This window comes from Camarhynchus parvulus, chromosome 1A, assembly GCF_901933205.1.
Source record: "Camarhynchus parvulus chromosome 1A, STF_HiC, whole genome shotgun sequence".
In the NCBI taxonomy this organism is placed as follows: domain Eukaryota; kingdom Metazoa; phylum Chordata; class Aves; order Passeriformes; family Thraupidae; genus Camarhynchus; species Camarhynchus parvulus.
Window position 1 is genome coordinate 61,848,147 of NC_044586.1, and position 12,393 is coordinate 61,860,539.

A 12,393-nucleotide genomic window follows, 5' to 3' on the forward strand; every position below is an offset into this window, starting at 1 on the left:
AATCAATCTTTATATCTCTTTCTTTGCCCTATTTTTCTTAATATTTCTCACAGCTTCCTTTCACACTGCTCCAGCTGGGAAGACAAGCTTTATGAGAAAGCTAAGATAGCTTAATTGTCTATTCCAATTCAGAAGTCAAGAGGAGTAATGGGAATCAATGACTGCCACTGTTTCTCTGAGAGGGGAGTTGAGAATGTGCATTCATTTGTTTATGCAGCTTTTCTAAATCGTTACTTGCCATCCATAACAGACCAAGATACAGAGAATTCTGCATAAATAGACTGTTTCTTGACCATTGTGTCTAATTATGGACAGTTCATTTCCCAGTTTGTAATTGTGGAAAGGGAAGACCTGATGCCCCTGTAACTGCTGAAAATCTATAGCAGAAGCAATCACAGGTTGCCCCATGCATCTGTTCTACATGACTTTCATTATGAGAAGTGGAGGTTGTTTTTTTAGTTGTTTTTTTTTTCCAATTCCCAGGGTAGGCTATAGGTACAGATGAAAATGCGTAAATACCCTATAGAAGAACACTTCAAACTGAAGAAAATACAAAATCAAAACAATTAAAATAGGCACATCCCATTAAAAAACAAACAAACAAACAACAAAAAAACCCCTTCTAATAATTCTTTTTTAAAAAAGCTCCCTATGTCTAATTACAGAGACTTTTTTCTGGTACAAAATAGTATCTCAGTTTGAAACCTCCCTAATTTTGATGACATTGAATTCTGAGCAGATACCTCTTCAAAGCAAAGTGACATATCTATATGTGATATATATTCTATGTTATAGGACAAATTACATATATGTACAATACAAATAAGCTCTGAGTACCACAGAAAGTTTTCTACATTTTTTATGGTATAATGAATCATGTAAAACTAAGAAAATTTACTAGAAGAATGAAAAAGGAAAAATTAGGCACTTAACACTAATTCAGTAAAAAAGTTGTACAGAGCTATCCAAGCTGTTCTTCAAAGCAATCAACACAAATTTAGTAACTACGAAGTTCATCCTACACTGACTTAAAATAGCAGGCAGGGAGAAAAGGATGTCTGTGCAGCTGACTAAGGGACAGTCCAGATTTTCATTTTGCTATGTCAGCTGGCTCAGAAACAAATCTGCATTTCCTCCTGGGAAGATACAGATGTACTTTTTAAATAATAAAATAGCCAATATGTCTCTAAATATGATTATCATAACCACATATAACTTGTTGTACAACTATGTTCAGCTTCATAGGTAGGGCAGAAAGCCAGAAAATGTGGTGAACATATCCTCTTCCTCAACCCCTTGACCTAGGAGTGTGATGTTTATCTTCATGCTGACATTCCTAAAAATCTATATTTCCCCCTTGAATCAAGCTACCATATATTGAGAACAGAATAGCAAGTTATGGTCTTTTGGCATTTTAGAAACATTTTTTTGCTGCTCACATTGCCTTGCTTTTGCTTTCCTTTTGGATGCCTGTGTCTTCGCTGAGTCCAGTTTATTTCTGACTGTGTGACTCTGCAGCCATTCCTGGTGACATGTTAGAAGGAATCCCAAGGAAACATTGTGGCTTGTGGTTTCAAATGTCAGTTTTACTATGTCCCTGAAGCTTAGACATGAATGACATGTTGACCTTTGAAGTAGCATTGTCCTGGGACATAGCTGAGATTTTCTATTAGAGTGAGGTTTGCCTTTAACAGAAGAGGAATGTTCAGATAGCCTGATTGGTACTTGGCCCCTGGCTAGGCTAAAAGTATAGCTTTCCCTCTCAGGCCTAATTCCTAGCACAGGAATGCAGAGACAAAAAGAAACACAATAGGGAGATAAATCTAGCAGAAGTTATTCCAAGCAAGTTTATAGAAGTTTGTGCTCTAAATTGGAACACGTACTTCTTCCTTTGGTTATTTAATCCATTTTTGACTGTGCCCAATATATCATTAAAGTGCTATTATAAAATTTAAATGGATTGATGAGTGTGTTTTTCTTGGGGGAAATGCTTTGTGAGAGCTCCAAAGTAATTGGATAAGGTATAGCTTATTTGCTTTAGAGTTCACTAATCGCCGTTTGTATGGAGGTCAGTTTCCAAAATATTTGGACCCCCACTGGAACAAATAGAAGTGTTGTAGGAACAGAAATGCACTGGTGACCTCATGGCAATTTTTAATATTCTTATGTGTTTCTTCCAAATACTAAAATCTTTTGATGTGATGTCTAACTATTTTCTATAATATCTGAGGATAAATTCAATTCTTTATTTATCTAAGCAGGGGTTCTCCTTCAGTGAATTTCATAATATTGAGGAAGCTAATTGAATTAAGTAATTATAAAAGGTACTAGAGCAAACCCATGAAACCAAACTCATGTGCTATTCAGAATGCTCAATGTCATTCTCATTTTCCCGTTTCATTTCAAAAAGTCTTCAGAAATGAGATTTAGTCAATGTTCATGTAAATTTAGACTTGAGATAGGAACTCCAAAAAAGCAACCAAATGTGGTGAATGAACTTTGGTGTAAGAATACTTCCCTTCTAAAGACAAAGAAAATACAAACTTGCTTATAAAGCTAAACTTCACTGAAAGATAAAGGCCTGTCACTAAATACAGCAGTGCTGCTCATCAGTGCGTGGTACTGTGGAGGACAGTGAATCTGTGACCCTTTCTTCTCTCAGCTTCAGTGCCCTCTAAATTAATGTTCTTTTCCTGCTCTTTCTCATGGGAAAGATAATGAGGAAACCGAATATTTGCAGAGGAGAACCAAAAATACTACTTTCTCTGAATGTAAAATAACCTGTGTTAGACAACTTATTTTTTAACATTAGGATTTCTAAATTAAAAAACTCCAGACTGCAACTAGCTTTATTCTCTTCCATCACTGCAAATGGTACAAAAGTAGACCTAATTTATGCTAACTTTGAAGATATTTTACTCTCTCATGCTGATGAGAAACGAAGCTGAAAATCAGACATATTATCATCTCTATATAAACTGTCTGTTAGAATAAAAGGCATTTTTGCTATGACTTCAAAACTAGGCTCATATCTGAAGGATTCTACAGAATGGGTGTCAAGATTTTTTTCATTAAACATTATTTGACTATTGACAGATTTCATAATCACATCATGATTCTGACTGGAATCATGGAGTACAGTCCTGCCAAGAAAAAGGTGCATCTGCATAAAACATGGATTATATAACATTTATGAAATGATAAATTATCTACTGCAGCATTATAGGAAAATACTAGTATGTAAAACTGAAGAAGTGCAACTGCTGCTTAGAAGAGTTTGAAAGGAATGGTTATTACTGGAGTTCAATAGGTGTCTCTTAAAGTTCTTGGAATTAAGTGTAGTATTGTACTAAGCATAGCAAAAACCATATGATGGTGAAATGTCTGTATTATCTTTTTTCCCCATAAATTATCATGAACATACCAAGATGATATGCATACAAGAGAACAGAAGGAGAAACACAGTATCTACTATGCTGCTGTCATGAGTGACATTTTAATTGGCTCACAAGCGAATGGGGACTGCAGTATGTTTAGACTTAATTTCCACATGTACAGTACAGCCATTACAACTAGACTCCTCTACATCTGGGAATTAGTTTATAGCATTGCAACTGCTGCTCATCTGCTCTTCTGCTGCCTCTGCCACGAACATGAGTCTTGACAGAGAATCTGTGGCTGGGTAAAATAGCTATCAGACATTAATGCTGTCCCTTTAGGTATGCTAGCAGAGAACACACCTCTGTAAGCAGAAGGAAGTCACAGGGTTTAGAATTGGAGCCAAGTAGAGCAGGGGTGGGAGACTTTGAGTGCTGCTTCTTGTGCTGGAAGGGGAAAGGCAGAGTGGGTGAAAGGTACAGTAGGTACAGCACAAACACGCAGCTGGGGCTGGAATCCACCCTGTGAGGATTTACTGCTGTTCCATGCAGCTTTCAGGGCTCAGACCCTGAACAGAGGCCATCTGCATTGCAGATGGATGGGACTTCTCCAGGAAAGTCTCTTTCCTACCCAAAAATTATGATTTGCTAGAGCATTTTTTATTATTACTTTTAATGAAAATGAGTAGTTTTTGAGAAGTTTTGTGTTTGAAACTTTTCTCAGATAGATGCATAACAGACTATCCTTAGGGAGTATGTTTGCCTTGACTGTACTTCTACTTAGACAAAACACGAGGATAGAGAATTAATGCATGTGTGTCATGGTCCAGTGAAGATAATTTTGTATAAATATGCAATGACAATTAGAATGACTGTATCTCTCCAAGGACGTAGGGTGCACAAAATGGCGTCCTTGGAGACCCTTCACGATCAGGGTTTTACCTCACCATCCTCTTCCTAAGGGATCACCATAAACCAAAAAATGGATGAGATTTGAGCTGTGGTCTCTCATATTCCCTGATACACAGAACAGTTGCCCATAGAAATTTAATTTTTATATCCCCACCAAGCCATCCAGTCTATTTTCCAATATTTAAGCATTTACACAAACCAAAACAATTGCAATAAAAACAATGCAAGAGACTGATTTTATCCAGGGTTTTATTGGAGACATGAGAGAAATGGAGTTTTGTTTTGCTTTTTAATCAGAGGTGATCTTCATAACAATTGAACCATTTTAGAGCATTAATATATTGGTATTTTTAGGAAAATAAGGCTGTAGGGGTTGAGGATTTTTTCCTACCCTGTTTTTCCTTTACACAATTTGATTTAGCATGATGAAGGAAATAAAACAAACTTCTAAACCCTGAAATCTTTCAGAAGCCAGAGTTCTAGTTTTCCAGCCAGCCCTCATCCACATGGAGGCCAAATGCTCTTGTCACGTTATTAATTCAGTCTGCACAAGAGGTTGTGGTTCCCTTGCTAGAGGAACTCTGCTATGAAATGTGGTGCCAGAAAATCTGACAAGTGCCTTCCCTCCCAGTACAATATTTTGGAGAGAGGAAGCCCAGAGCAGAAGGCTCTCTGTGGGTTGCTGTGGGATGGTTTGCACAGCACTTACACTTCTTTGTGATGTGGTTTGAAGGGGGAGAAAGTTGGGACATTTCAACAGCCCTGCTCCCTCTCTGTCTCCTGCAGTTTACACAGCAATGACACAGAAAGCCTAGCAAAAAGGAAGAAACCAATGTTGTGGCTTTTCTGCCTTTTCTGCCACCTTAGAATGAGGTCTAGCAGCAAATAGTAGTAGATCACACATTACAACCATGTCTGGGAACACGTATAGGGGAAGTTTTGGCAAGTACAATAAACCCAAATATTTCATGAGAATGAGTGCTTAGTTTCAGATGTTGTCTTAAACCACATTCAACAATATGATATGTGTGCTTTTCTGTTATTGTTATTTTCATTCCCCCTTCCCTCCCCATTTTAATTTAAAATACCTGAGAAGTATCTTTAATGCTTCTTTCTCCTTTCAGGTAAGGATATTAGCAGTCAGGTTGAGAACCATGAGTGCAAGCATTAGATCTTGGGAAGATGATTGAAACCTTAATAAATTTGAAACCGTTTTCAATTAGTACACAGGAAATTTACTTTGTGAGCCATGACTTGTTTTATTAGTGCCCTGGAGGGCAATTTAGATTGGAAAAATCAGGACATCATTGTTTGCCAAAAAAAGAAAACAGATACTTAGCTTTCATCTATAGTCTGGGACACAGCCATGAAAATGGGACTAAAATATTATTGAGTATCAAAAAATACCTATAAATTGGGGTCAATCATAGTTCCAGAGTGTTGGAAATGACATTCATCTCATCTTAAAGTGTGTGGTTATCTTGGAAGTTTGCCACTTGCTAACATACTGCTTTTACTTTTAAATCAACCCAAAGTAAAACCTTTATATTACAGTCTTAATAGGTTCAATTAAGATATGGAAATAGTTGCTCAAGGAAGCAGGAACCCCTTTAAAATTTATCATACCTTTCAAACTTTAGTCACCTGAGTTTTTTTGTGGGGTTTCATAAAATAGCCCACTCTCAATTTTTCTTCTCCGTTATTGCTCATGTTCTCAGCTAGCCAGAAATTAAATACTTATATCAAATGCATAGAATAGAGAGAACTAAGTACAGGTTATGTATTCTTCTAAAATTATGAATAGTGAGATCAACTTCTATTACTGCAAAATTTGTTCTGCCAGTTGCAGTCTGGCCAGTAAGGTGAAGGAGAGGATAGACCCCATGAAACAACTCTTAATATGCTTTTGCCTGACATACACAGGCATCAGCTACAAAAGTGCTCCTTGTGTATTAACCTGCCTTGACCTCATCCACCTGAATAAAGGCCTCTTGCAGTGTGGTCTATAATTTTTCAATACTTTTTAATCATACCCACATCATTGCCTTTCACACTTCAGCAAGCTCCTTCAAATGATGCCAAACTCAGATTCAGCAGCACTGGAGCATGGCTTAAACACTTAGGGCTAAATTATTAGAACTCTTTCTTGGTTGTGTAAGGGAGGGAGAAATCTCTCCCTTTTCCCCCCACTGTGAATGTAACTCCAGGGGTAAAGGACAGAAATATGAGAAGACCTTTGTGTACCTTGCTCCATATGCAACAGCTGATACATTGGGTGAGAAAAAAAAAATTCTCCAAGCAAACAGTGAAGTGTTTTAATGTTTTCACAGAAGCATATCCTGGAAGGATGCAACTCTAAACAAATATTTGCACCATTTAATATTAAGTTGCATCTATGCAATAAGCACATTGTAGTTAGGTAAAAGAGGCACCTCCAAAAAGAATTCAGAATATCTAAATAAAATTAGTGCTCAAAGCCAATCTCTGTGAGAACCTATACAAATAGTGATTGCAACTACTCCAGAGTCCACCCAAGGAAAATTATCCCATGACCTGTCACAATTCCTATAAAAAAGGGAACATTAAAAACCACAAGGGTATTAACCTAATGGATTTCCTTTCCCATCTGAAGTTTTAATTTTAAAAACTAGTGCTGGTCAAATCAATCATAGGTGCAGTAACTGAGCTCTTGTACCTGAAACTATGTCAGACATCTAAGTATCCAGCCAAGAGCTGAGCCTGCAAGAGTGGTCTCTTGTAAATGATGCTTCTTCCAGTACAAGAAGATGACCAGGTATGAAAACAACATTTACAGTTCAGAGCAGGAAAGTATTTACCATCCTATCACACTTTCACACCATGGGCGTCTCTGACCCGGAGAAATACCAGTCTTGATTCCCAGCTCCATGGGAGGAAGGCCCCTGGTGTGGCCATCCACTGAAATTCTCCAAATAAATCAAAATGTACAAACAATGTCCTGTTGTGCCAGGTCCCACCTCAACCTGACACAGGCAGGTTGACATTGTCAGGACACATATCAAGAGCCAAAACTATAGGGCACACCATGAGCTTTACCTGTGCCTTGTTACAAGCATAGTATCTATCTGTCTCCATTAGATCAGTAGTGTCTGAATGAACATCTAGCTGAGGTTTTAACAGAAAATTAAACAAAACCAGTATTCGAATCTTTTACATGAACTTCAGAGAACTAGTTAGGCCCTTTAAGGAATATATTAAATTTTCACAGAATTCTTGATCCCTGGTAAACTAAGAGGAAGGAACTGTTAGTTTTAACTTATTTAAATGTATGTCAAAAAAAAAAAAAAAAAAAAAGAAAAAGAAGAAGAGCAAAAGATCTTACCTCAGACAGCCACAAGAGTTTAATGGTCAAAGCAAAATTATCCAGTTTGATTGATGTTTCTTTTGATACTCCTAAAGGAAAATAATTTTATATTTAAAAAATGCAACCAGTTTACAGAAAAAAACCCATAAAAGTTTACCTACTTCTGAACAGTAAGTAAGAACATAATCCATTACCATGGCATTGTTTAGAAGCATCATTTAAAAGCACCCAAAGTCTTGACTGTGTAACAGGTACTATTCTTAATTCAAAAAGACTTGGGATAATGCATGGCAGGGTTCTTTTGAGGAAGCACAGTCATATTGCACTTATTTAAAGTATCAGCTTTTTTTGCTGTAATGAAGTGAACTCGTATTGGTTTGCAACTGGGGTTTGTTGGGATTGTCTCATTATCGGGAAAAAAAAATCCAACCCAAGGAACCTCCTCCAAACCCCCCAAATCCCTCATTGATTTTCATTGGAATGAAGTCATATCTACTTATAAAGGCAAGTTTAGATGAATGATATTGAAATAAAATAGTTTCACTTTTTGAAACTTTACAGTGCAGTTTTACCATGGCCCACTCAGTTATGTCTCTTAGGAGAAGGCCAGGGAGTGAGGGGATGTTCATTTGGAGAGGGGCCCTGCAGGTTTGCAGGAGTGCAGCAGGAATGCAGGAGTGCAGCACTGCAAGCACCATCCCCTGGCAGGAGCACCCACCAGGGAACCTGCTGTGCCAGAGCTCTGCAACACAGAATGCCTGAGGCCATGCAGAACTCCTGGGCACTTTTTGCACTTAAATATCTACTCAGACATGTATGTGGGCTTTCACAAATACAAGCTCCAGCTAAGGAGGTTGATCAGAAAGCCAAGTTCAATTTGGAGTAGCTCGGAGCAGTTAACTTTAAGCTTCAGCTGTAAAAGAGAGTCACACTTGACTGGAAAAACTCAAATAATTGACCTTTGTACACCTATATGAATGTCTGATCTCCATCCAGTCTTCCCCTTTTTATTTTTAACCTGAACATGTGGAAGAAGATAAAGTAAATGAAAAAATATTTAAGAAATTTTGCAACTTGTTAACAAGAAATTTGCTCACACAAATGGACTTTTCAGGCACTGGCACAAACTTACCACTGTGATGCCCATCACATGAGCACAGACACCCTGGGATGTCATTTCCTGCTCCAGGACTTAGAAAACACCCTGGTTGTCAAGATGCTAGAGAGTGACAGTGCTATGGATGAGCAGTGAAAAAGGCTTTTCAATACTCTCTGTATGGAATGTGTGCATGAAAGATCAAGTCCAAATGTAATTAAACCCAGTTGGATCTACAGTTGACTCATTTCACTGAAAATTTCAAATTAAAAATTTCTGTTTGGAACACATGGACTGTGTTGGTTAATTTTGTTATATTTCTGATGGCAGATGCTACGGGACCCTACAGATTTCTAGGATACAGTTTGTATTTTAATATGTGCTTGCACAATGCCTAACATTCCTTGGCAAATAAGCTAGCAACATTCTCACGTAAAATTAGGCAAGGTCTTGTTGGCTACATGCTTTTCAAAAAAACTTTCTATATTTGGATCATGATTTACAGTTTCACTGAAATGCTCTGGCTTTCTAAATGTGATTGACACAGGAGGAACCATGCTACAGCATTTTGAAATAAGGAAGAAACAAATGACATTACGGGACAATTTTCTTGTGCAAATGTATTATAAGAAGTTTGCTGAGAGACATTCTAGCCTCTAGTTTTAAAGAGCTAGCAGAGGAAAACTTATCCAGTGGGAGAAACCAGTGCTGAGATCTTGCCCACATCAACTGTCAAACAGAAGGCAACACACACAATTGAAGTAAATAAGAAAAAAGTTTCAATATCTCAATAATAAAAGAGCTGATCTTCTGCAACCTAGACTGTCAGTGATTCTAAATGAAATAAATTACTTGATCTGCTAAAGGGAATAATAGCTGATTTGCTCTCCAGAGAGCAAAACCTTTTTTTTTCCTTTCCTACTGGTGTTCTTCTTTGCAGGCTAAAGACAAATTTCAGACCTTACTCTGTCCTGTGTTAAAACCTAGACAAAACCCAGTTAAGACATTTCAATGGACTCTGGAAAAAAGACCCAAATTTGATGCAAATCCATCAAACCTAGCAGCCCTAGATCGGAGGAGGCTAACAGACACCACATAAGAAGCAAACTGATACAGAAGCCATAAAAGATACTTCTATAGATTCTTATGTTTTGTCTTCTCTTAACCTGATTCTAAACCATTATTTGGGAAAACAACAGAGTGTCCTGAGTATTAAACAGGTTTAACATCCCAATTCTGCTAGTTTTCTTAGTCACTACACAAGCTCTGTAGCCATCCTGCTAATCCAGTCTCTGCACAACACCCATCCCAACACAAACTGGTTTTAAAACCACTTCATATTCAACGTTTCTAGTTCCTGCAATATGCATGCACTTAACTAAACTACTGACTTCAACATGCAACAGCTGAATGGAGCATATTCTTAATTACAGCAGAATTTGAGTGATACTGAAATATTGTTATTGTGATGCTTCTGTCACAGCTCCATCAACACTTTCCTGAGATATAGTAGCAGCTGTATTTTTATATTTTTATCATCTGGTCAAAAGAGCATTCTCCATACAAAAATTTCTTATTAAAACTCTGTGTTGAAAAGGCTATGCTTTCTTAGATCAGATGTGGAAAAGATCTGCAGTTTATCTCTTAGCCACAAAAACCCTATTAAATAAATTAAATTATTTACTGTTGAGATTTTTCTCCTCTTTTTTAAACTGACAAATACACTAAAAAAAAAAATGAAGAAAATGTCAGGCTTTTTTCAGATTCTCAAGAGGGGCATTGAGAGTTTAAGCACCCAACATTATTAATCCCTTGTGAAATTCAGATTGCAGGTGCATGCACTTCTTTCTGATGCATATGAAGCTCAATGTAAACATCCTAGTAATAAATAGAACAAGTACCACTGATTTTCATCTTTCCTATTCATCTTGCCAGGACTGACTGGCAACATTCTTGTACCTGTTTCAGACATTTTACTTCACAAATGTTTTAATGTCTCAGGGATGGCGATGTGAAGATCAACCAACGCACCCACCCACACGTACACACACAGGTATGCAGAAAGAAAAACTAATCTTTATTAAAAACTTTGTAGGATCCTCACTGCTTTTTGCTTGTGTGCTCCCAAAACTTCAGGGCCAATCACAGGAGCCAAACTACCTCCTGCTGTTTTTTACAGCTGAGGTTTCTCAGTCCTTTATAGGCACTGCTTGACCCCTTTCCAGCTGGCTCTGATAATCAAATACGAGCAGCCAAGTCCAGTTCTAGCTCCCTGCTCCCCTAACAACTGCTCTAGGGTTGAAAGGAGTAGACCACCCTGTTGAACCAGCAAAAATTTAATAGGAAATTCTGTTCACTTTATTATTTCTTACAAGACAAAAGGAAGAGAGAGAGCAGAGAGGAACCTTTTGTGGCTGTGATTAGCTTTTACTCAATTGAAAATAAATTGTTCAACCATGAGTTTTTGCAGTCATACAGCAATTTTAAGTAAAACATATATTTCAGATACACTTCACTAGGTTAATTTCATCTGTGGAATACTCCACATACAAAGTGTTAGTGTTGGTAGCTCTTTTATTAGTGCGCTTATACACCACACTTGAAATAAATAAATTTGGATGAAAGATCTCTTCCTTGAGCTTTTTTTTTCACTTTGTGGTTATTATATTTTATATACAATATACGATTGAGAGGTCTGAGTGATAGCTAAGAGAGAATTCCACGAGCTCCCATTGTCTGAACTTCTGAGCTTGAGACAGGAGGCCCTGGAAGGAGAGACTGTTTCCTGAGAGCAAATGAGGGAGTCCACACCTATGCCACAAGCTCAGAGAAGTTCTCTGGGTTGAGAAGGAAGACTGAGTTTGTAGCATGGATTTCTTAAAAAAAACAGAGAGGAAATATGGAGAAAAAGGGAAAAGTAGATTTGTCTCAGGTAACATGAATCCCAATGCTGACTGGGAACAAGATCTTGATCTGAAAGTTATACTGGGCAAGAGGGAGATTTCAAACCATCTTACTTTAATTTCCTTCACCTATGATCTATGAGCTTTCTCCAAGCCCTTTTTTTTTTAATCAAATGCAGCATTGAAGGTCTGGGGTTTTTTTCCTCACTCTAAGAAAAGTTTGGACAGGCTCATATCCCAATTGTTATGCCTGATTTAAGTGTCGTGTCACAGCATCTCATCAAGGACAAAAAACTAAAGATGCGAGTGAATACGTTTTCATAAAAATATTCCTCATTGACATAAACATCTGTATTTACATTAGCAAGGAGCCCTAAGAGGTGATGTTTGGCTTTAAAGCAATGCTAGAAGTGTTTGTCACAAAGCCTTGAGATAAGCTGCAAGCAGATAGAAAGTTATGTAAAGCATATTTTTGTCTTCTGCAGATATAAACTTTATGCCAGACATAACAATTAGACCATGAGTGATAGCATTTGAATGCAAATATTCTAATAACGGAGAAATGGCATGTTATTGTATATATCATTGTTACTCTACAAGTCACCTTCAATGGTGTTTTTCCTAAAACCTGGCTTTTCAAAATTAGACTCACAGAAAGGCAAAGTCCCAGTGTATGTTTGGAGAAAGCTCACAGAATTCCTCCTAGTCAGGTTTTGTGGTCTCCAGCAGACATAAACATTCTCAGAAGCTGTATTATGCATA

General features: G+C 37.5%; 1 protein-coding gene across 2 annotated transcripts in view; it reads right to left on the reverse strand.

Annotated features, from left to right (window-relative positions):
* SEMA3A (semaphorin 3A) overlaps positions 1-12,393 on the reverse strand; it is a 322,318-nt gene that overhangs the window by 228,054 nt on the left and 81,871 nt on the right. For both annotated transcript variants that reach the window (XM_030961132.1, XM_030961133.1), the window contains exon 2: positions 7,651-7,721. The gene's annotated coding sequence lies outside the window, so the exon portion shown is untranslated. The remainder of the gene's footprint in view (positions 1-7,650; positions 7,722-12,393) is intronic.